General features: G+C 41.9%; 1 long non-coding RNA gene and 1 pseudogene across 1 annotated transcript; one reads left to right on the plus strand and one right to left on the minus strand.

Moving 5' to 3' along the window:
* Nucleotides 1-10,885: 10,885 nt before the first annotated feature.
* Nucleotides 10,886-21,993, minus strand: part of LOC111954050 (serine/threonine-protein kinase MRCK beta-like) — a 122,209-nt pseudogene continuing 111,101 nt past the window's right edge.
* On the plus strand, nt 21,494-21,757 carry LOC139023249 (uncharacterized). Its single transcript, XR_011474397.1, has 3 exons — nt 21,494-21,569; nt 21,612-21,666; nt 21,702-21,757. It is a non-coding gene; the product is annotated as an uncharacterized lncRNA (long non-coding RNA).

Consider the following 21,993-nt stretch of genomic DNA (forward strand, 5'->3'; position numbering starts at 1 on the left):
AACTTAGTTTTTTTTCAACCACTCCACAAATGTCTTAAGCCAAACTTTTATAGTTTTGGCAAGTCGGTTAGGACATCTACATTTGTGCATGAAACACATTTTTCCAACAATTGTTTTACAGACAGATTATTTCACTGTTATCACAATTCAGTGGGTCAGAAGTTTACAATTACACTAAGTTGACTGTGCCTTAATACAGCTATTGGAACAATTACCAAGAAGAATGACGTTATGGCTTTAGAAAAGCTTCTGATATGGGCTAATTGACAATCATTTGAGTCAATTGGAGGTCTGGTAAACTGTTGGATGTTATTCAAGGCCTACCTTCAAAGCTCTAAGTGCCTCTTGTGTTTTGACATCAATGGGAAAATTTCATAAAGACAACAGCCAAGACCAACAGAAAAAAAAAATCGTTCTAGACCTCCACAAGTCTGGTTCATCCTATCGGGAGCAATTTCTAAAATGCCTGAAGGTTACCACTTTCATCTGTACAACCAAATAGTACGCAAAGTAATAAACACCATGGGACCACGACGCAGCCGTTACCCATACCGCTCAGGAAGGAGACGCGTTCTGTCTCTAGAGAAAATGAACGTACTGTGCGGTGCGGAAAAGTGCAAATCAATCCCAGAACAACAGCAATAAGGACCTTTGTGAAAGATGGCTTGGAGGGAAACAGGTACAAGAAAAGGATCTTATATCCACAGTACAACGACTAAGGCCTAATATCGAACATAACCTCATGAAAGGCCGCTCTGCGAAGAGGAGAAGCCATTGCTCCAAAACCGCCACAATTATATTAAAAAAAAAAGCTCAAGCATACGGGTTTTGCAAACTGCACCATTGGTGACAAAGAGGTTCATTACTTTTTGTAGAAATGGTCCTCTGGTCTGATGGAAACAAAATAGAAATGGTTGGCCATAATGACCATCGTTATGTTTTGAAGGAAAAAAGAAAAAAGACGGGAGGCTTGCAAGCGTAGTGAATCCAATACTTTACTTTGGGACAAATAATCATGAAACACACCAACCAAAAACAAAACAAAACAAAAAAATGCATCCAACAAATGTTTTGAGTCACAAGCTTTATATTGATGTATCAATTAGCGTCTAAGGAATGTGGGACCAAAACTAACGTAAATATATTTTTGTACTTTACCCGCGTTTAGCACAATTTCCGTGATATCTACATTGGTATAGTTACAGTCTAGTTTCCCACTATCGCTATCAACGTGTCCCCGTTTGGACTCGGAGAAGTGCGAATGTGAGACCATGCCTCCTCCGAAACACGACCGCCAAGCCGCACTTCTTGACACGCTGCTTCCGTAACCCAGAAGCCAGCTCAACACCGAGAATGTTCAGAGAAACACTGTACAAATGCGAACGGCAAGGCTACCCGACCCGCCAACAAGGAGTCTGCTAGAGCGTCGTGATGACGAAGACATTCCTACCGGCAAACCTCCCTACCCGGTCTGTAGTGACGCCTCACACTGCAACAAGCCAATTTAGGCTATACTTTTCGTGGCTTTGAAACACATAAGTGTTTGAACAGTCTGTACTTTAACATCATAGTCCATTGTATATAAAATCCAAACTTTCGGAGATGCAGAGCCAAAAGAAGAATAAGTGATGTTCCACTGATCCAATTAATTACTGGAGGCACGTAGTGAGATGGCATAGGTATCGGAGGAAGAGTTTTGGCGGTGTTTAAGAAAATCAGAGAACTCACGCCATGGCTCTGGAGAAGACCTATCACCCCGTGCTTTTGTGGCCTGATACATGTGCGAGTTTAGGAGTAGAATGACAGGAAAGCTAAAAAGAAGAAAGAAAGAAGAATAAACAAGTTACAGTCATGGTAACTCCTCAATACTCCTAGTACCCATTTAAAATCGTCACGTTTTTCATGACTGCGCGCTATAGTGTGTAAGCGCGCTTTATAGTGGAAATCTACCGTTTTACTCGAATCTTCATATCGCTTTAGAAATCAAAGATACTGTAACTTATTATTTCTATCTTTTCCCGTCATGAAAAACAGGATCCTCCAAGCGCAAATAGTTTCTTCCCTCCATTTCTCTATTCAAACATGAAAAGGCTGAATGTGTTTTGTGTGTTTGCCGGCTGCGAGTTCTGTTTAAACCAAACATCTCCAGAACATTACATTTCAGGAGAAACTCGCTTCTCCCCTCCAAATAAATGGGCTTCAACTTCCCTTTTATCGGACACATAAAACCTTACCTTGTGAAGATCATCATTAGTTTTTTCCCCTTTAAAAAGATAGAGCCAGGCAACCTTAAGGAGAAACCGCTTGTATGGAGAGTACTGCAGACAGTCACTGAAAACTCTCACACCTTTGTATAACGAGAACAGAGGTGAAATTAGAAGAAAAATCCCTCTGGAACATAGCCCAACATCAAAAAGGGAATGAGCTCAAAGAGAATGTTTACATGCACTCTTAAAACAATGTGTGCTAAGATAGATTCAATTAGTGTACTTCAGTTTCATATACCCTTTTTTGGTGCTAGGGAAACCCTTTCAGAGGGTCACAAGTAGGTTCTTCATAGAATAACCACCTTGTATATGGCTCTACCTAGAAAACCATTTTATTATCTAAATTATTCATTAGAACCCTGCATGAATGTATCCACCAGCCTTTAAAAAATCAATTATTTATGAAAGATGTGTCTATGTTAAAGCCATTGTTGACAGGCTTAGTTAAACCCTAACACTCAATGGTGTTAGGAAAAAAACCTTGGTTTACAGCCACTCAGGCCTGCAATCACATTATGCTGGCTCGCAAATATTGTGTAATTGCTATTGGAATCCAGCAGAGTACTATAAATCTCAACAAGTGGAAATTGTTTAAATCAACCGCAACCTGCATTCAAAAAAGATTTGCCAGGGTAGGAAGATTAGATCCTTGACGTAGTCTCAGCATTTCAAACTGGAAACAACATTTCCGAGAACGAGTGCAATAATCCAACTACTAACAGATGGTTTAGTTAAAAAAATTAAATGTAATTTATCTTTGTGTAGATAGTATAAAATGTACCAACCAAATCAATTATTAGACGGACAAGCCATCCATGTATGTCGAAGTTTACAACCTCGTTGAGTCATTACAAACTAGTTTTCAACCACTCCACAAATTCTTAGTTAAAAAATAGTTTGCGCACCGTTAGGACCATTTTACTTTGTGCATGACACAAAATAATTTTTACCAAACAATTGTTTTCAGACATGTTATTCACTTATCATTCACTGTAATCACACCATTCCACTGCGGTTCAGAAGTTTACACTACAACCTAAGTTATCGTGCCTTTAGTAACCAGCTTGGAAAGATTCCAGAAAATGATGTCATGCTTAGAACTTTGAATAGGCTGATTGGACAACATTTAAGTCAATTGGAGGTTACCTGGGATGTATTCAGGCCTACCTTCACACTCAGTTGCCTCTTTAGTCTTGACATCATTGGGGAAAAATCAAAAAAAATCAGCCCCAAAGACCCTCCAGAGCAGAGAGTGGCAAGAAGACCAAACAGGCCTGGCGCAATATATATATCTCATATGTAGTGAGGAGCGAGAGGGACCCGAGTGCCTTTTGCTGCCAGGGAACAGCGGGGCAGAAACGGACTGAGCGAAAGAGGCCTGCACTTCAGACCAAGAAAACAATTGTCAAAACTCCACAAGTCTGGTATTCACTCCTTGGGAACAATTTCACAATCGCCTGAAGGTACCACTTGTTCATCTGGTACAAACGAAATAGTTACGCAACTATAATTACACCATTGGGAGGCCTACGCAGCCGGCGTCATAACCGCTCAGGAAGGAACCCGTTCGTCTCCTAGAGATATGTACTTCGCGTGCGAAAAGGTGTCATAATCAATCCCAGAAAACAACAAGCAAAGTGACTTCTGTGAAGATGCTGAGAGAAACAGGACAAACATCTATTATCCACAGTAACACGAGCCTATAATCGACTAACCTGAAGAGTTGCCGCCTGCAAGCAAGAAGAAGCCACTGCTCCCAAAACCCACCAAATAAAAAGCCCAGTCACTTACGGTTTCAACTGCCACTATGGTGGACAAAGATCATATCATCTTTGTAGTAGAAAATGATTCTCTGGTCTTGACACAAAACTAGGACTGTTTGGCCATAATGACCATCTTATGTTTGGAGGAAAAACGGGAGTGGCTTGCAAGCGAAGAACACCATCTCAACCTGAGAGATAACTTCAGGAGGGCGCGGGCAAAGCGATCATGTGTGGGGTGCTTATGCTGCAGGAGGGACTGGTGCACTCACAAATAGATGCAATCAGTGAGGTAGGCTGAAAGAATTATGCTGATTATATTGATAGCAACATCTCAAGATATCTAGTTCAAAGGAAGTTAAAGCCAGTTTAAAGGTCCCAACATTGGGTTTCAAATGGACGACAACTGAAACCCCAAGCCATACTTTCACAAAGTTGTGGCAAAAATGAGCTTAAAGAGCAACCACCAGTCAAGGAAATATGGATTGAGACCATCACAAAGACCCTGATCTCAATCATATAGAAAATTTGTGGGCAGAACAATGAAAAGTGTGTGGCGAGCAAGGAGGCCACGAAACCGACTTCAGATTACACCAGCTCTGTTGCAAGGAGGAATGGGCCAAAATTCACCCAAATTATTGTGGGAAGCTTGGCGAAAGGTACCCAGAAACGTGTTGACAAAGTTAGAACAACTTTAGAAGGCAATGCTACCAAATACTCAATTGAGTATATGTAAAACTTCTTGACCCACTGGAATGTGATGAGAAAAAAATAAAAGCTGATAAACTTATCTGCACTATCATTCTCTCTAACGGTTCAGAACTTGGGAGTATGGCTAGATGGTACACTGTCCTTCTTAGTACATATCAAAGCTGCAGGCTAAAGTTAAATCTAGACTTGGTTTCCTCTATCGTAATTGCTCCTCTTTCACCCCAGCTGTCAAATTAACCCTGATTCAGATGACCATCCTACCCGTGCTAGATTGCTAGATACGTGCTAGATACGTCATTTATAGATCTGCAGGTGTGTGCCTTCGAGCGGATGGATGTTCTTTACCATTCGGCCATCAGATTTGCCACCAATGCTCCCTATAGGACACATCACTGCACTCTATACTCCTCTGTAAACTGGTCATCTCCGTATACCCGTCGCAAGACCCACTGGTTGATGCTTATCTATAAAACCCTCTTAGGCCTCACTCCCCCCTATCTGAGATACCAACTGCAGCCCTCATCCTCCACATACAACACCGTTCTGCCAGTCACATTCTGTTAAAGGTCCCCAAAGCACACACATCCCTGGGTCGCTCCTTTTTTCAGTTCGCTGCAGCTAGCGACTGGAACGAGCAGCAAAAAACACTCAAACTGTACAGTTTTATCTCCATCTCTTCATTCAAAGACTCAATCATGGACACTCTTACTGACAGTTGTGGCTGCTTTGCGTGATGTATTGCTGTCTCTACCTTCTTGCCCTTTGTGCTGTTGTCTGTGCCCAACAATGTTTGTACCGTGTTTTGTGCTGCTACCATGTTGTTGTCATGTTGTGCTGTTGTCATGTTGTGTTGCTAGCATGTTGTTGTCATGTTGTGCTGCTGCCATGTTGTGTTTCTGCCACCATGTTGTGTTGCGAGCATGTTGTGTTGCTTGCATGTTGTTGTCATGTTGTGTTTTTACCATGCTCTGCCCCACCTGCACGGAATAATGGGTCGCCAATGATAGGCACGAAGATTATATTTACGACAATATCTAGCCTAATAAAAATAAACACTCAACCTTTGCACAGTGACCAGACTGTACAAATGTACCTAGGTAGTACAAATGTACCTAGGTAGGTAGGTAGACAGTATCTACCTACAGCCATGTCTATCAGGCATGCTTAGGCACATATTTTGTATAGTAAAATCAGTGTCAGTTTGAGATTTACATCAGTAAATAYTTGTATTAATGTTTCTCCTCACTGTTTTTTGTAAACTTAGCTAGCTTGCTGGATGTGCAATACTTGTTATTGACATCTGTTTGGAATCTTATCTTGCATCACGCCTATAATTTAGTGAGATTGGAATGCATCCCAGGTCATAATCATAACTAATGTCAATCCTCGTAAATTATGTTACATAGCTAACCAGTAAAATTATTTACAGTTGCTGAAGTTACACGTTTGCTAACAAGTTACAAATGTGAGGCGTGGCACATAACATGTTAGCAGACTAGCTAGCCAACTCCAGTCATGTGCTAACGTTTGCTGGTAAACCTAGCTTTAGGTGGCTGGTTGTAATGTTGTAGCTTGCTGTTTAGTAGCCATATCTATGACTAAAAAGAAAACAGGTTTTACAATCAAGATACAAAAGATCTCTGATTGTAAAACCTCTTCCATTTTTAGTTAGCTAGCTACATAGTTAACCAGCTAAGTTAGCAAACAGAACAATTATTTGATTTCCCCCACTGTAARACAGTAATATATTAGCCAGCAATACACAATATGGGTTTCAGTAAATAAGCTGAAGTTAGCTAGCTAGCTAACGTAGGTGGCTTGCAGGAAAAATAACTTACTTAGCTAGGCACCGTATTTGTCATCTGCCCTCTTAGTGCTGGCATCGGCTTTAGCTGAGTTTCTAACGTTAGCTAAATCCTACTAGGGTTCCAGAGTGGAGCAGCGGTCTAAGATACTACATCTCAGTGCTAGAGGCGTCACTACAGACCCTGGTTCAAATCCAGGCTATATCACAACCGGCCGTGATTGGGAGTCCCATAAGGCGGTGCACAATTGGCCCAGCGTCGTCTGGATTTGGCCCGTGTAGGCCGTCATTGTAAATAAGAATTTGTTCTTAACTGACTTGCCTAGTTAAATAAAGGTAAAAAAAACATTTGTTTTGAATCCTCTTAGCTATATTCTGGTTGAAACATGTATGGAGGAATGTCACCATTTAGCTAATAGAGCATCAGTAAAATGCTCCATGGTCGAATTCGTGTTGATGAGAGGAATCATTTGAAGCCATTGTTGTTAATGTCCGCCTGCTTTTCAAAAAAGCCTGCCTTCGGGGAGGGACGGGGGCCAGAGCAAAAAGCACCTCCGACACAAGTTGTAGTCTTTCGGAGACTGAAACAAATGTGTCTGTTTGAATATTTAGCAATGAATCCACCAAAAAGAACACAGCTAAAAGACGTCCAATGGCTCTATCGAACAAGGACAACCATATCGACACCCACAAAAACGTGTTTTGCGATCAGTATTTAACATAGTGCCTTCCCGAAATGCCCCATCACACCGGAAGCCGTCATAGGGTGTATCATTCAGTGTGCAAAACTCTGACCCGCCTTCCTCCTGGGCAATTATGTGTGAACCACATTTCACTGTCCTAGAAATACCTCAGACCTGATGAAGACAAGCCCAGATTTCCCCCAGGGTGAAATTCCCCTTTAAGAATAGCAGTAGGTGTTAAGCTTGGAGCTGTGTAGATTAATTAAATACTACAAAACTAGTAGTTCAATTCAGTGTTCMAATTCAAGTGAATTCCTTGGTGTCCATAAGACAATGAATCTGAAACACTGGTAACGTGCATTATGTTTCTGTAGATATGGCCTTCCTGTGAGTCTCCACTGTAAAATGAATGGTTACACACAAAATCAATGAACATAGTCACTTTATTTTTAAATAACAGGCATAGTAAATTAAACCAAGTTAAACCAGTGTATCACACCAGTATGTGTGTGAATTGTAAATGCAGTCTCAGCAGTGGGAGAACATGACAAAGTGCATGTGCGGTCTAAGTCGTACCGTTGGGCCTGGTACAGGTGGGAGCACTTTGAGGCTGTAGGACGGTGCAGGCTGCCGTGGTGGGAGCACATTGAGGCTGGTAGAGGTCAGCTCCTGGTTGGGAGCACATTGAGGCTGTAGGAGGTCAGCTCCTGGTGGGAGCACATTGAGGCTGTAGGAGGTCAGCTCCTGTGGGAGCACATTGAGGCTGGTAGGAGGTCAGCTCCTGGTGGGAGCACATTGAGGCTGTAGGTCAGCTCCTGGTGGAGCACATGGAGGCTGTTAGGTCAGCTCCTGGTGGGAGCACATTGAGGCTGTAGTCAGCTCCTGGTGGGAGCACATTGAGGCTGTAGGAGGTCAGCTCCTGGTGGGAGCACATTGAGGCTGTAGGTCAGCTCCTGGTGGGAGCACATTGAGGCTGTAGGTCAGCTCCTGGTGGGAGCACATTGAGGCTGTTAGGGAGGTCAGCTCCTGGTGGGAGCAGCATTGAGAGGCTGTAGAGGTCAGCTCCTGGTGTGAGCACATTGAGGCTGGTAGGGTCAGCTCCTGGTGGGAGCACATTCAGGGGCTCAGCCTCATCACTCTCTGTCTGGACTGCTAGATGGACCTGGTGGCTGGGTGGGAGCTGCTGGTTGTCTAAGTGGTAGCATATCGCTTGTCGTTAGCCTGTTCTCAAGTAAGGGTGTGAGGAACCTCATGACAGCCAAGAATTTCCCGGGCCGATGGTCTGGCACGTGACCCTCTCCTACTCCTCTTTTTTAAAAGTGACCCTCAGGTTCTTCTATTTCTTTTGGCAAGTGTTAGCTAATGAAAATAAGCAAAACAATTCACAACATTTCATTGAATCACACAATATATGTCAAAGCCACAATGTATTTTACCCAGAGTACCCATTCATGTGAATTACAGTCCTATGTACACTGCATTCGGGAAGTATTCAGACCCCTTGACTTTTTCCACATTTTGTTACATTACATCCCTATTCTAAAATGGATTAAATAAAAAATTTTCCTCAATCTACACACAATACCTCAATGATAAAGCGAAAACAGGTATTTAGAAATTGTTGCAAATGTATTAAAAACAAATGTTTTTGCAGACCCTTTGCTATGAGACTCGAAATTGAGCTCAGGTGAATCTTGTTTCCATTGGATTCAGGTATTAAATAAGGTATTTKTTTTTTATAAAACCTGTTTTCGCTTTGTCATGTGTACAGTRGTGGCCAAAAGTTTTGAGAATMACACAAATATTAATTTTCACKAAGTCTGCTGCCTCAGTTTGTATGATGGCAATTTGCATATACTCCAGAATGTTATGAAGAGTGATCAAATGAATTGCAATTAATTGCAAAGTCCCTCTTTGCCATGCAAATMAACTGAATCCCCCAAAAACATTTCCACTGCATTTCAGCCCTGCCACAAAAGGATCAGCTGACATGTCAGTGATTCTCTCGTTAACACAGGTGTGAGTGTTGACGAAGACAAGGCTGGAGATCACTCTGTCATGCTGATTGAGTTTGAATAACAGACTGGAAGCTTCAAAAGGAGGGTGGTGCTTGGAATCATTGTTCTTCCTCTGTCAACCATGGTTACCTGCAAGGAAACACGTGCCGTCATCATTGCTTTGSACAAAAAGGGCTTCACAGGCAAGGATGTTGCTGTAAGATTGCACCTAAATCAACCATTTATTGGATCATCAAGAACTTCAAGGAGAGCGGTTCAATTGTTGTGAAGAAGGCTTCAGGGCGCCCAAGAAAGTCCAGCAAGCGCCAGAACCGTCTCCTAAAGTTGATTCAGCTGCGGGATCGGTGCACCACCAGTACAGAGCTTGTTCAGGAATGGCAGCAGGCAGGTGTGAGTGCATCTCCACGCACAGTGAGACAAAGACTTTTGGAGGATGGCCTGGTGTCAAGGGCAGCAAAGAAGCKACTTCTCTCCAGGAAAAACATCAGGGACAGACTGATATTCTGCAAAAGGTACAGGGATTGGACTGCTGAGGACTGGGGTAAAGTAATTTTCTCTGATGAATCCCCTTTCCGATTGTTTGGGGCATCCGGAAAAAAGCTTGTCCAGGGAAGGTGAGCGCTACCATCAGTCCTGTGTCATGCCAACAGTAAAGCATCCTGAGACCATTCATGTGTGGGGTTGCTTCTCAGTCAAGGGAGTGGGCTCACTCACAATTTTGCCTAAGAACACAGCCATGAATAAAGAATGGTACCAACAAATCCTCCGAGAGCAACTTCTCCCAACCATCCAGGAACAGTTTGGTGACAAACAATGCCTTGTCCAGRATGATGGAGCACCTTGCCATAAGGCAAAAGGGATAACTAAGTGGCTCGGGGAACAAAACATTGATATTTTGGGTCCATGGCCAGGAAACTCCCCAGAACTTAATCCCATTGAGAACTTGTGGTCAATCCTCAAGAGACGGGTGGACAAACAGAAACCCACAAACTCCAAGCATTGATAATGCTAGAATGTGCTGGCATCAGTCAGGATGTGGCCCAGAAGTTAATTGACAGCATGCCACGGCCGATTGCAGAGGTCTTGAAAAAGAAGGGTCAACACCGCAAATATTGACTCTTTGCATCAACTTCATGTAATTGTCAATAAAAGCCTTTGACACTTATGAAATGCTTGTCAGTATTCCATAGTAACATCTGACAAAAARATATAAAGACACTGAGGCAACAGACTTTGTAAAAATTAATATTTGTGTCATTCTCAAAACTTTGATTGATGCATTTTTTAAAATAAGGCTGTAAAAGTAACAAAATGTGGAAAAAGGTACAGGGGTCTGAATACTTTCCGAATGCACTGTAAGTCATCAATTTCGGCATCAGGCGTGACTATAGTCTCTCCCTGCAAAATTACATGAATCGCACTATCAGCAGAATTCTTGTTTTTCAATACCATTCCATTTTCCTAGCAAGGTTCTTGCATTCAATTCTCCTTAACTTTTCACAATATTTCTTTCTTTACTTGATGCATCACAAAAACAAAATCRACATTCATAGCATCAACATTGTGTGTTCTGAGCTGATAACAATTCATAAAATAACAATACTGTATATAAAAACAACACACAAAGCACACAGAGACAAGAGAAGCACAACAGATACTCTTTTATTGTCTGTTCAAATGTTTGTTGCTAACAATTCAATAATTACAAAGATTCCAACTGGTGATTTTTTTTTTTTAAAGAGGAAAAAAAAGCAGTAGTGTTTCGAAGAGAGAAAAAAAAAGTCCCGTCTTCGGAGAGCTGAACAGAAGTCCGGGAAGAATAAAAGGAACGAGAACGATCACTGACACAAAATCAAAAGATGATATTCCTTGGACTAAAACATGTGCAAGTTTAATACAGTGTTTCTGAAAAAACCCCCCTCTCACCGATAGCCTGCAGGTTTAAAATCACTTCGGGAATTGATCTGAACGAGGTGCTATAAAACAAAATGGCACTGAAGGCACACTAGAGTGATTAAACTGGATATGCCACACATGCCTGTACTGTATCTCATACTTCTGTACAATGAAACATCCCACACTGGAGGAAAAACTATTCAGACACCCCCCTGTGGCGGTACGGCGCWATGACTGTACACCACCGCTAATGCTTCCCACTCTCATGATTGAACGATTTAAAATGCGAGGGCCTTGGCCAGGGGGGTTCTCTCTATAGTGAGCAGGCCTTCACACACATACCTATTTATTTATTTAAACATAGCACACGAAAGCAGCAGCAGCTTGTGAAGGACTCTTATTAATAATCCTATGAGTAATGTGGTCCTTTTCGCTATGTTCAGATTCCCACCACTTATCAACTTAAAACCGCATATCGAGAAATTAAAGTCTCATGATTCTGTTTTTATTTCTTCTTCCATTTCTGGTTGCTATGGCGCCAACTATACGTTTTCTGGCAAAAGATCCAAGTTAAAAACAACGCATCTTACAAAGGCTGGCAGGAGATGTAAAAGCTATAAAATATGCCCACTAATTTAGCTTTACACTAAAACCCCTGCAGTCAGTTGAGTTGAATGGCAGCTCGTCCCCTAGGAAGGTACAGCTCTCAAAATGGTCCGGGAACAGCTCAATAGGATTACAACGCCAGTACAGAAGGGGCTGGGAAGTGTGTGTGTGTGTGTGTGTGTGTGTGGGGGTTATGGTTCTTGAAAAAAGTCTGCCATTTCTTTCACCGTTCTGTTTTGTGTCCGCAAAGTCGAGCTTAACATGTCCGTGTAAAATACTATACGCTTTAAAAACAACAGTTATTTCCCTCTCGTCTTTGTTTAAAAAAAAACAAAAAAACTTATACCTATGATTAGGACAGTTCATCATTAATGCTTTTTCTGTGAGTCCCCCATCAGTAATCTCTGTTTTCAATTCAGCCCCATCTCACCTCTATGTATTGATCATTTCAACTAAGTAATAATAACCTTAACTCATAGGAAACATTTATGGCCAGAAATGAAGAAAAACAAAAACAAATCTATACTGGCTGATTTGTTGTTGTTTTTTTAGCGTTAGCTTCAAATACCATGTGCCCCTCCCTTTTTGAGGGTCTATGCTCGTCACACGCAGAAAAGGCTTCAGCGGTGGCATTTTGTCCACAAAGTCTGTTCTTGGCACTTTGCAGCGATACCCAAGTTCTATGTCGAATGTAGGTGTTGAGTGATTAAGCACGCATTATATGTGTGTGTGTGTGTAAGGTGTGTGGGTGGTCCTCAGCCGTCCAGGGTGTGCTCCAGGCCGTCCAGTGTTAGCTGGCTGCGGTGGGGGGAGTTGGGGCTGGGGGGGCTGCTGGGATCGGAGCTGTTGGAGAGGGTGGAGTGCTTGGTGGAGTCGGAGTCCGGCTGAGGGAATACAGAGTGTTTTTATATATCAAAGCTCTATTAAAGAAGTTCAGTTGCTAATTCTTTGGCTCAACTGTTGGCTGGGTGGTTCATATACATATAAAATAAAAATATGAATCTCAGTTTTTAAATCATGAAACCACACATATCCTTAGTTTTAAATAGACAATATAACATTTTGCTCATCGGTGTTGAGAGATGTATCCATTTCTATCAAACATTTTTAGACGATATTTCTGTCTATTTAGGGGACGTTTTGGATAAAGAGCACCCCTGAGGTAAAGTTCCATTTAGCCTCTTTAATGATAAACAAACTTTAATTATTAATGTTTGCTTTGGCAATGTAAGACAACTTATCATACCCAGGAAGCGAGTTGCATTAAATTGTATTGAGAGAAATTGATTGAATGTGTGTGTACAATCAGTATGGCTGGGACGATACTACGGTCACTTGTTAGTAGTGTGGCAAGAACACAAAGCGGATTTAACTTCTTCAMGAAAACAGCCCTAATGTTGGAAACAAACATCATTATGTRGTCATCCAGAGTCACATGGATTTATTTRCCAAACTACAGCWCAKKATATMTTACATACAGCAGGTTTTTAAAGGACCAAAGAGTTCTGTCTGCTTCGTGTTCTCATTTTTGKCCTGGAAAAAAACATTACGATACTGCTATCGTCACAACCCCAACAGTCAGTGTGTGTGTCAGGGTTTCCGTTAGCRGGTAATTAACAGCTTTTGGTCGATAAATAAAATGGGAGACGATTTCAACATCCTCTCACTACTTGTGCCTGATGCTGAGGAGAGAGCGAGAGAGGAGCCTAGGCTACTGTCGATTACAAAAATGGAGACCTTTTTCATTGACYTAATACTAAAGTTAGAGAACATGCCTCTAAGTGAAAAGGGGAATGTCCTACTTATGGACAAGTTTTTATATTGTATTGGACAAAGATGAGAAGAAAGTTGGCCCGGCCAAATGCAGGCTACTGTGCAACTTGTTATTGAGGTAGGATGCAATTTTGGAATTTTTATTTTATTTAATTTTTTTTTCTCGCATTTATAATAATTTGTTTTATCATTATTATTATTATTGTATATCATTGTTATTATTATAGACCTATTTATTAATCTAAACTATTATTATTTTTTTTTTAAATATGCAAAACATTTTCATTGGATACATGAAGTTTGATCTGTGCGCTTTAGTTTAAGATAGGTCTTTTGAAAAATATATAATTAGCKTATAGCTGTCATCTGTTTGGTACAGTAGGCACTAATCTTTAGTTTTGTTTTTTTRCTAACCTTTTCTGAAGGTTTAAACCAGTTCGCAGTGTTTTGTTTTATTCTGTTACAACTGTAATGTTGTGTTTGCCGCAATATAATATCTTGCTCGTATCTTCCCTATAAACAACGGCTTGACTTACTTTATATATTACACTAATAAAGTTTTAAAACTTTTGTGAAGGTTTGGTGTTGCTACTAACCCTTTATTATTACTATTAACCTATTACACTGCAGGCCTATGTAACAGTATAACTTTAGACCGTCCCCTCTAACTAGCTAGCCATTTCACATCCGTTACACCTATGCACTGGCCATCCAACTGACTCCGAAGTTGAACTTGAGGTGAGGAAAAATGTTTTAGGCTTACCAGAGTTACTCCTATAATATCTAACAACATAATGCTTATCATTCAACAACAACAAAAAATTCACATATAAAATGTACAAATTAGCCTCCTTCTGTATGCCTATATGGGTATAGCAGGCGATGTAGCCTACCTTAAAAGAAAATGACTGAAGTAAAAGTGAAAGTTACCCAGTAAAATACAAAAAAAGTCTAAAAGTATTTGGTTTTAAATATACTTAAGTATCAAAAGTAAATGGAATTGGTAAAATATACTTACGTATCAAAAGTATTCATCATTTCAAATTCCTCATATTATGCAAACCAGATGGCACAATTATATTTTGTTTATTGGCACAATTATATATATATATATATATATATATATATATATATTTTTTTTTTAAATTTACGGATAGCCAGAGGCACACTCCAACACTTAGACATTAATTTACAAACAAAGCATTTGTGTTTAGTGAGTCCTCCAGTTGAGGCAGTAGATGACCAGGGATGTTCTCTTGATAAGTGCGTGAATGACCATATTTCTGTCATAATATAATGAGTACTTTTGGGTGTCAGGGAAAATGTATGGAGTAAAAAAGTACATTATTTTCTTTAGGAATGTAGTGAAGTAAAAGTTGTCAAAAATATAAATAGTAAAGTACAGATACCCCCAAAAACAACTTAAGTAAAAATACTTTAAACAACTGCCATTTTGAGAATTTGATTCTCCCTGACTGTTTAGTTTTTATTTTGGTGACTMTTAGTTCTTAAAGATGATCTAATTTTAAACTACATAGAACCATGATCTTTTATATCTAGTTTTAGTCGTTCAAGTTCACATTGAAAACGTTTTACCATTCTGATTAATTTTTGTTAAAAAAAGTGGCGGATATCGGGGAAACACCGGCACCCAAAGCATACGGACCACCGGTACATTTCTRAAATGTCCGATAAAATCTTCCCGGTCACTTTCCTAACGGAAACCCTGGTGTGTGTTCACTGTTGGGGTTCTTTACCTCTCTCTCAAAGTCCCCGTCTGGGTCGGAGATGTTCCGAGACGATCCTGCTCCTCCAAAGTCTGCACCTCCTTCATGACACAACACACACAGAAACACACACACAGAGCATAGCATCAATGACAGAGAGAGAGATAATGGATTTACTAAAATGTGTTTGTTGAAATCAGTGTTCACATGCAGAAGGTGTGTGCTCGGGGTCCTCTCACCAGAGGCCGTGCGAGTGATGTGGGTCATGCTCCTCTGTTGCCGGGAGATACTGGAGAGTGGGCGGGGCTTGTCCTTGGCCGGGTCATCCTGAGAAGAATGCATCACACTCTGTACCCCCACGCAGTCGCCAAGACACACACACACACACACACACACACACAGTAAGACAATGACACATATGTGACTATATGGGTGAACAGGTTTGTGTTCATTAGGACACACAACAGAAAACATTTGTAAACATTTTGCTACGAAAATGAGCGTTTCTTATTGGACAAGTCCCAGTTTGGACATAGCCATTTCGTTGAGTTTAATTTCATTGGTTGCCTAATGAACACAACCCCAGGTACATGATTGGACACGGTCAAGACATTTAGATGGATGCTTATGCACACACATGAAACCAACAGCCTTGTACACGCACAGTGATAAACTCCACAGCAAGTCACTCGTTTGACTGAAAAAAGTCACACTCACGCTGGTATGTTTTTGCAAAATTCAATGGGAGAACAGTCACGGAGAAGTCTCTACATTACTTTGGTGGCCGTCTACTAATAGAATAAACCTTCTAGGGAGCTTTTCCAATTTGCTGTGCCCCATTTTTAAAAAGCACTCTCTCTCCATTGAACCCTATGCGAAGCTTATCAAGCGTGTTGCCCTGTTTTAACATGACAAATAAGCAGAGATCACACAAAGCATAACCACACTGCAGCCAGTACAGAAAAACACTCACTATGACGTCAGCCGAAATAAAACCACCCCAGCTTCTGAAAAACTCACTGCACTCGAGAAAACTTAAAAAAGGAACCGTGAGGAAGAATGGGAAGGAGAGAAAAAGGGGTGAGGGGGGTGGGGGGCCTGGAAATATGACCGATCCCAAGTCGACCCAAGCACCTGCTCCCTATTCACTGGTGGAGATGGAGTAACGGTTAAATATAGACACCTCCATTATTATTGGCACCCTTGATAAAGATGAGCAAAAAATAATATAACATTTATACAAATACTGAGCTATAATTTTACAACATTTTGGGGGGGGGGTTGTTTTATACAATTGCTTAGAGTTTAAACAAGTAATTATTTATTTTCTCCAAACGAATAGCACTGTTTCTAATACTTTTTGCATCTTCTCCTTGCTAGGATAATGGCACCTAGCCTTTATCCTGAGTGTTCTATGAGATTAGAGAACACATCTGGAGGGATCTTAGACCATTCCTTTGTCCAGATAATTGATATCCTTTGGTCTGATCTGACTGCCCTCTTCAAATCAAACCACAGGTTTTGAATGGGGTTCAAATCCGGAAAACTGACGTGGCCATTGCAACACATGTATTTTGTGGTCAATTAACCATTTCATTGTCTTTCTGGAAGATCTACAGTTCATTCGGAAAGTATTCAGACCCCTTGACTTTTCCCACATTTTGTTAAGTTACAGCCTTACTCAAATGGATTCGTTTTTTTCCCTCATCAATCTACACACAATAACCCATAATGAAAAAACAAAAGATTTTTTGATTTCTTTGCCAATTTATATATTCTTTTTAACACGAAAATATTGCATTTACATAAGTATTCAGACCCTTTACTCAGTACGTTGTTGAAGCAGCGATTACAGCCTTGAGTCTTCTTGGGTATGACGCTACAACCTTGGCACACCTGTATTTGGGAAGCTTCTCCCGTTCTTCTCTGCAGATCCTCTCAAGCGCCATCAGGTTGGATGGGGAGTGTCGCTGCACAGCTATTTTCAGATCTCTCCAGAGATGTTTGATTGGGTTCAAGTCTAGGCTCTGGCTAGGCCACTGAAGGACATTGAGACTTGTCCCGAAGTCACTCCTGCGTTGTCTTCATGCACCTTCGCCCCAGTCTGAGGTCCTGAGCGCCCTGGAGCAGGTTTTCATCAAGGATCTCTCTGTACTTTGCTCCGTTCATCTTTGCCTCGATCCTGACTAGTCTCCCAGTCCCTGCCACTGAAAAACATTCCCACAGCATGATGCTGCCACCACCATGCTTTACCGTAAGGATGGTGCCAGGTTTCCTCCAGACGTGACACTTTGCATTCAGGCCAAAGAGTTAAATCTTGGTTCATCAGACGAGAGAATCTTGTTTCTCATGGTCTGAAAGTCTTTAGCGGGCTGTCATGTGCCTTTTAGAGTGGCTTCCATCTGGCCACTCTACCATAAAGGCCTGATTGGCAGAGTGCTGTTTATAGACATCTCAAGGATGATCAATGGAAACAACTGAGCTCAATTTCGAATCTCATAGCAAAGGGTCTGAATACATAAAAATGTATGTACAGTAGTAGTACCCCAGACCTCCAGGCTCGGATTCAACAACCAGTACCCCAGACCTTCAGGCTCAGATTTAACAACCAGTACTCCAGACCTCCAGGCTCAGATTGAACAACCAGTACCCCAGGAATAGAGGCTAGATCACTAGGAGACAAGGGCTACTGCGGGTGTCGATTTGGGATTGTGCAAAAGAGGTGGTGGTGGTGTCAAAAGGAGGAGAGTGGGGGAAGGGGGGGAGAGGGAGGAGGGGAAGCGTCAGGTCAGGCCTACCCTTCCTAGGGAGGAGGTGGAGGGAGAGGAGGAGGAGGAGGATGAGAGCTGGGGCATGCTGCAGTGCTGCAGCGAGGAGGTGGAGGAGGAGGTGGCGGAGGAAGAGGCGGGCTCTTTCTGCAGGTAGAGGCCGGCCGACACAAGGCTCATGTGATAGACGTGCTCAAAGTTGCTCGGTGGGGAGATCAGGGCGTGGTGGCGGGAGGATGAGGGGGAGGGGGTGGTGGCGGCGCTCTCGCTCTGCTGCTGGGCCGGGCGGGGAGGGGGGTGAGAGAAGGAAAGAGAGAGCGGAAACAAAGGACACGAACAAGACAGATGGAAAAAAAGAGAGGGAGGGGAGGAGAAAGTGAAAGAGGGCGTGAGGGAGGGACTACAGGTCATTCTCAAAAAAGAGTAGGAAGAGGGGCAGAGGTGGTAAATAGGTAGAGAAAGGTGACATCTAGAAGGTAGGATAGCAGTGCTATTCTGTGGAGTTAGGATGGTAGGATAGCAGTGCTATTCTGTGGAGTTGGTAGTGGGAGCTGCTAGTGTCAGAAAATGCAAGGAGACACCATTTTGGCTCCAGCGGGTGTCTTGCGATCGTTAAAAAACAGCTGTTATGGCTCCTGTTTTGATATGTTTTAAGGAAGGTTAACACAGGGTGGACATTTTGGTTCCTGCGATATCAGTTAGGTTATTTGCAGTAGCTGTCCTGGGTACAGCAAATGTCAGTTAATTTGCAATAGACAGCCACTTTGGCTGCTACAATATCAGTCAGGTTATCATGGGGTTGGGAAGCCATTTTCCTTCCTATAACGTAAGTTGGGTTATGACAGAGATGGAAAGAGGTCCTATCTTTGTATCTGTGCCATTAAGGCGTCTGTGACAGCATGGGCAGCGCCATTAAGGCTATCTCCATTTTAAAGTACATTTTCTTCTCCTTTTGATGTTTGAAAATGTGCCTCAATGACAATGTCCATGCTAAAACGGGTTATATCCAAGTTGAGTCCTTTAACTATCTCCTATGGGTTATGAATACAGTATGAGGCAGCCATTTTGGCACTAGCTGTGCTTACCAGAGGCAAATCCATGAGGACCTGCTTGCCGTCGCCGGGGCCCATGTGTGCCACGTGGTTAAAGTTGATTGGGTTGGAGATCAACTTGGACCTCAGCTCAGGGTCCCTCAGCATCTCTCTGTCAACACAACACACATGGTTACAATGGTCAGTGTGTATTATTGTGAATAGTTACATTTTAGTCATTTTTGCAACATCTTATTCAGAGCAACTTTGGGTTAAGTGCCTTGCTCAAGGGCACATTGACAGATTCTTCACCTAGTCGGCCCGGGGATTTGAACCAGCGACATTTCGGTTACTGGCCCAACCACTAGGCTACCTGACGCCTGAAGTTGTACTGGGTGAGTGTACTTACAAATGGTAGTAAACAGACTAAATTCTGACAATCATCTCTTTATTTAAGTCAAACGTATAGTTATAGTGATGTCACCTCCACTGGAGTCTGATCGAGTGATGCCCCCCCTGGCGACGGGGGTTCAAGCCCCGACTCAGACTCCCTTATCTAAACACCTATATTCTGTCTCCCCTCGCTACATTACTGCTGTACAGTCCAAAAGTCAAGAAAAGTATGAATGGGGATTGTGGGGGGAAAAAAAGGTTACCTCCTCTGCTGCAGTCTCTCCTCTTCCGGGACCTTGAAGAGGAACTTCCTCTTGCTGCGCGTTCTCACCATCAGCTTCTTACTGTTGTCAGATGTCTCAGGGATGGCCAGGTCACCTTCTGCAGGACGGACAGAGAGAGAGAAAAATTTGAGATATAGGTAAGTGTATTGGGGTAAATATATGTAGTGAGTATATTGAGATATACACTACCGTTCAAAAGTTTGGGGTCACTTAGAAATGTCCTTGTTTTCCATGAAAACATACATGAAATGAGTTGCAAAATGAATAGGAAATATAGTCAAGACGTTGACAAGCTTATAAATAATGATTTGTAATTGAAACAATAATTGTGTCCTTCAAAAAAACTTTGCTTTCGTCAAAMAATCCTCCATTTGCAGCAATAACAGCCTTGCAGACCTTTGGCATTCTAGTTGTCAATTTGTTGAGTTAATCTGAAGAGATTTCACCACATGCTTCCTGAAGCACCTCCCATAAATTGGATTGGCTTGATGGGCACTTCTTATGTACCATACGGTCAAGCTGCTCCCACAACAGCTCAATAGGGTTAAGATCCGGTGACTGTGCTGGTCACTCCATTATAGACAGAATACCAGCTGACTGCTTCTTCCCTAAATATGTATTGCATAGTTTGGTGCTGTGCTTTGGGTCATTGTCCGGTTGTAGGAGGAAATTGGCTCCAATTAAGCGCCGTCCACAGAGTATGGCATGGCGTTACAAAATGGAGTGATAGCCTTCCTTCAAGATCCCTTTAACCCTGTACAAATCTCTCACTTTACCACCACCAAAGCACCTCCAGAGCATCACATTGACTCCACCAGGCTTGACAGATGGCGTCAAGCACTCCTCCAGCATCTTTTCTGCGTCTCACAATTTTTTTTTTTTTTTATGTGAACACCTCAAACTTAGATTCATCTGTCCATAACACCTTTTTTCAATCTACCTCTGTCTAGTGTCTGTTCTTTTGCCCATCATCTTTTATTTTTGTTGMGCCAGTCAGGTATGGCTTTTACATTTGCAACTCTGCCTAGAAGMCCAGTATCCTGGAGTAGCCTCTTCACTGTTGACGTTGAGACTGGTGTTTTGCGTGTACTATTTAATGAAGCTGRCAGTTGAGGACTTGTGAGGTGTCTGTCTAGTTAGAGAAACTTTCTAATGTACTTGTCCTCTTGCTCAGTTGTGCACCGGGGCCTCCCACTCTTTCTATTCTGGTTAAAGCCAGTTTGCGCTGTTCTGTGAAGGGAGTAGTACARGGCGTTGTACAAAATCTTCAGTTTCTTGGCAACTTCTCACATGAAATAGCCTTCATTTCTCAGAACAAGAATAGACTGACGAGTTTCAGAAGAAAGTTCTTTGTTTCTGGCCATTTTGAGCCTGTAATCGAACCCACAAATGCTGATGCTCCAGATACTCGACTAGTCTAAAGAAGGCCAGTTTTATTGCTTCTTTAATCAGAACAACAGTTTTCAGCTGTGCTAACATAATTGCAAAAGGGTTTTTCTAATGATCAATTAGTCTTTTAAAATGATAAACTTGGATTAGCTAACACAACGTGCCATTGACACAGGAGTGATGGTTGCTGATAATGGGGCCTCTGTACGCTAGTAGTATTCCATAAAACAATCATCGTTTCCAGTACAATAGTCATTTACACCATTAACAATGTTACACTGCATTTCTGATCAATTTGATGTTATTTTAACGGACAAAAATTTCATTTTCTTTACAAAAACAAGGACATTTTCTAAGTGACCCCAAACTTTTGAACGTTGTGTTATGTAGTGAGTTTATTGTGGTATAGGTGAGTGTATAGTGTATTGGGGTATATGTAGTCAGTATATTTGTGTATAGGTGAGTGTATTTGGGGTATATGTAGTCAGTATTGTGGTATAGGTGAGTGTATTGGGGTATATGTAGTCAGTAATGTGTTGTATAGGTGAGTGTAGGGGTATATGTAGTCAGTATAGTGTGGTATTAGGTGAGTGTATTGGGGTATATGTAGTTCAGTAAGTGTGGTATAGGTGAGTGTAGTGGGGTATATGTAGTCAGTATAGTGAGGTGTATTGCACCTGTGGAGTTGTTGCTGAAGTAGATGAGGCGCGGTTGTTCAGAGCCCAGCAGGTTCAYACTGCCCTCCACATTCAGAGGCCTTAACTGAGGGGCAGAGACATGGGTTACACCAATCCACTCTATAGATCAGGGGCATATATACACACATGCACACAGACACTCCTTTCATTCATTCATACACATCCACTCACCCCCACGAGATTAG

Source organism: Salvelinus sp. IW2-2015, linkage group LG28, assembly GCF_002910315.2.
Source record: "Salvelinus sp. IW2-2015 linkage group LG28, ASM291031v2, whole genome shotgun sequence".
NCBI lineage: Eukaryota > Metazoa > Chordata > Actinopteri > Salmoniformes > Salmonidae > Salvelinus > Salvelinus sp. IW2-2015.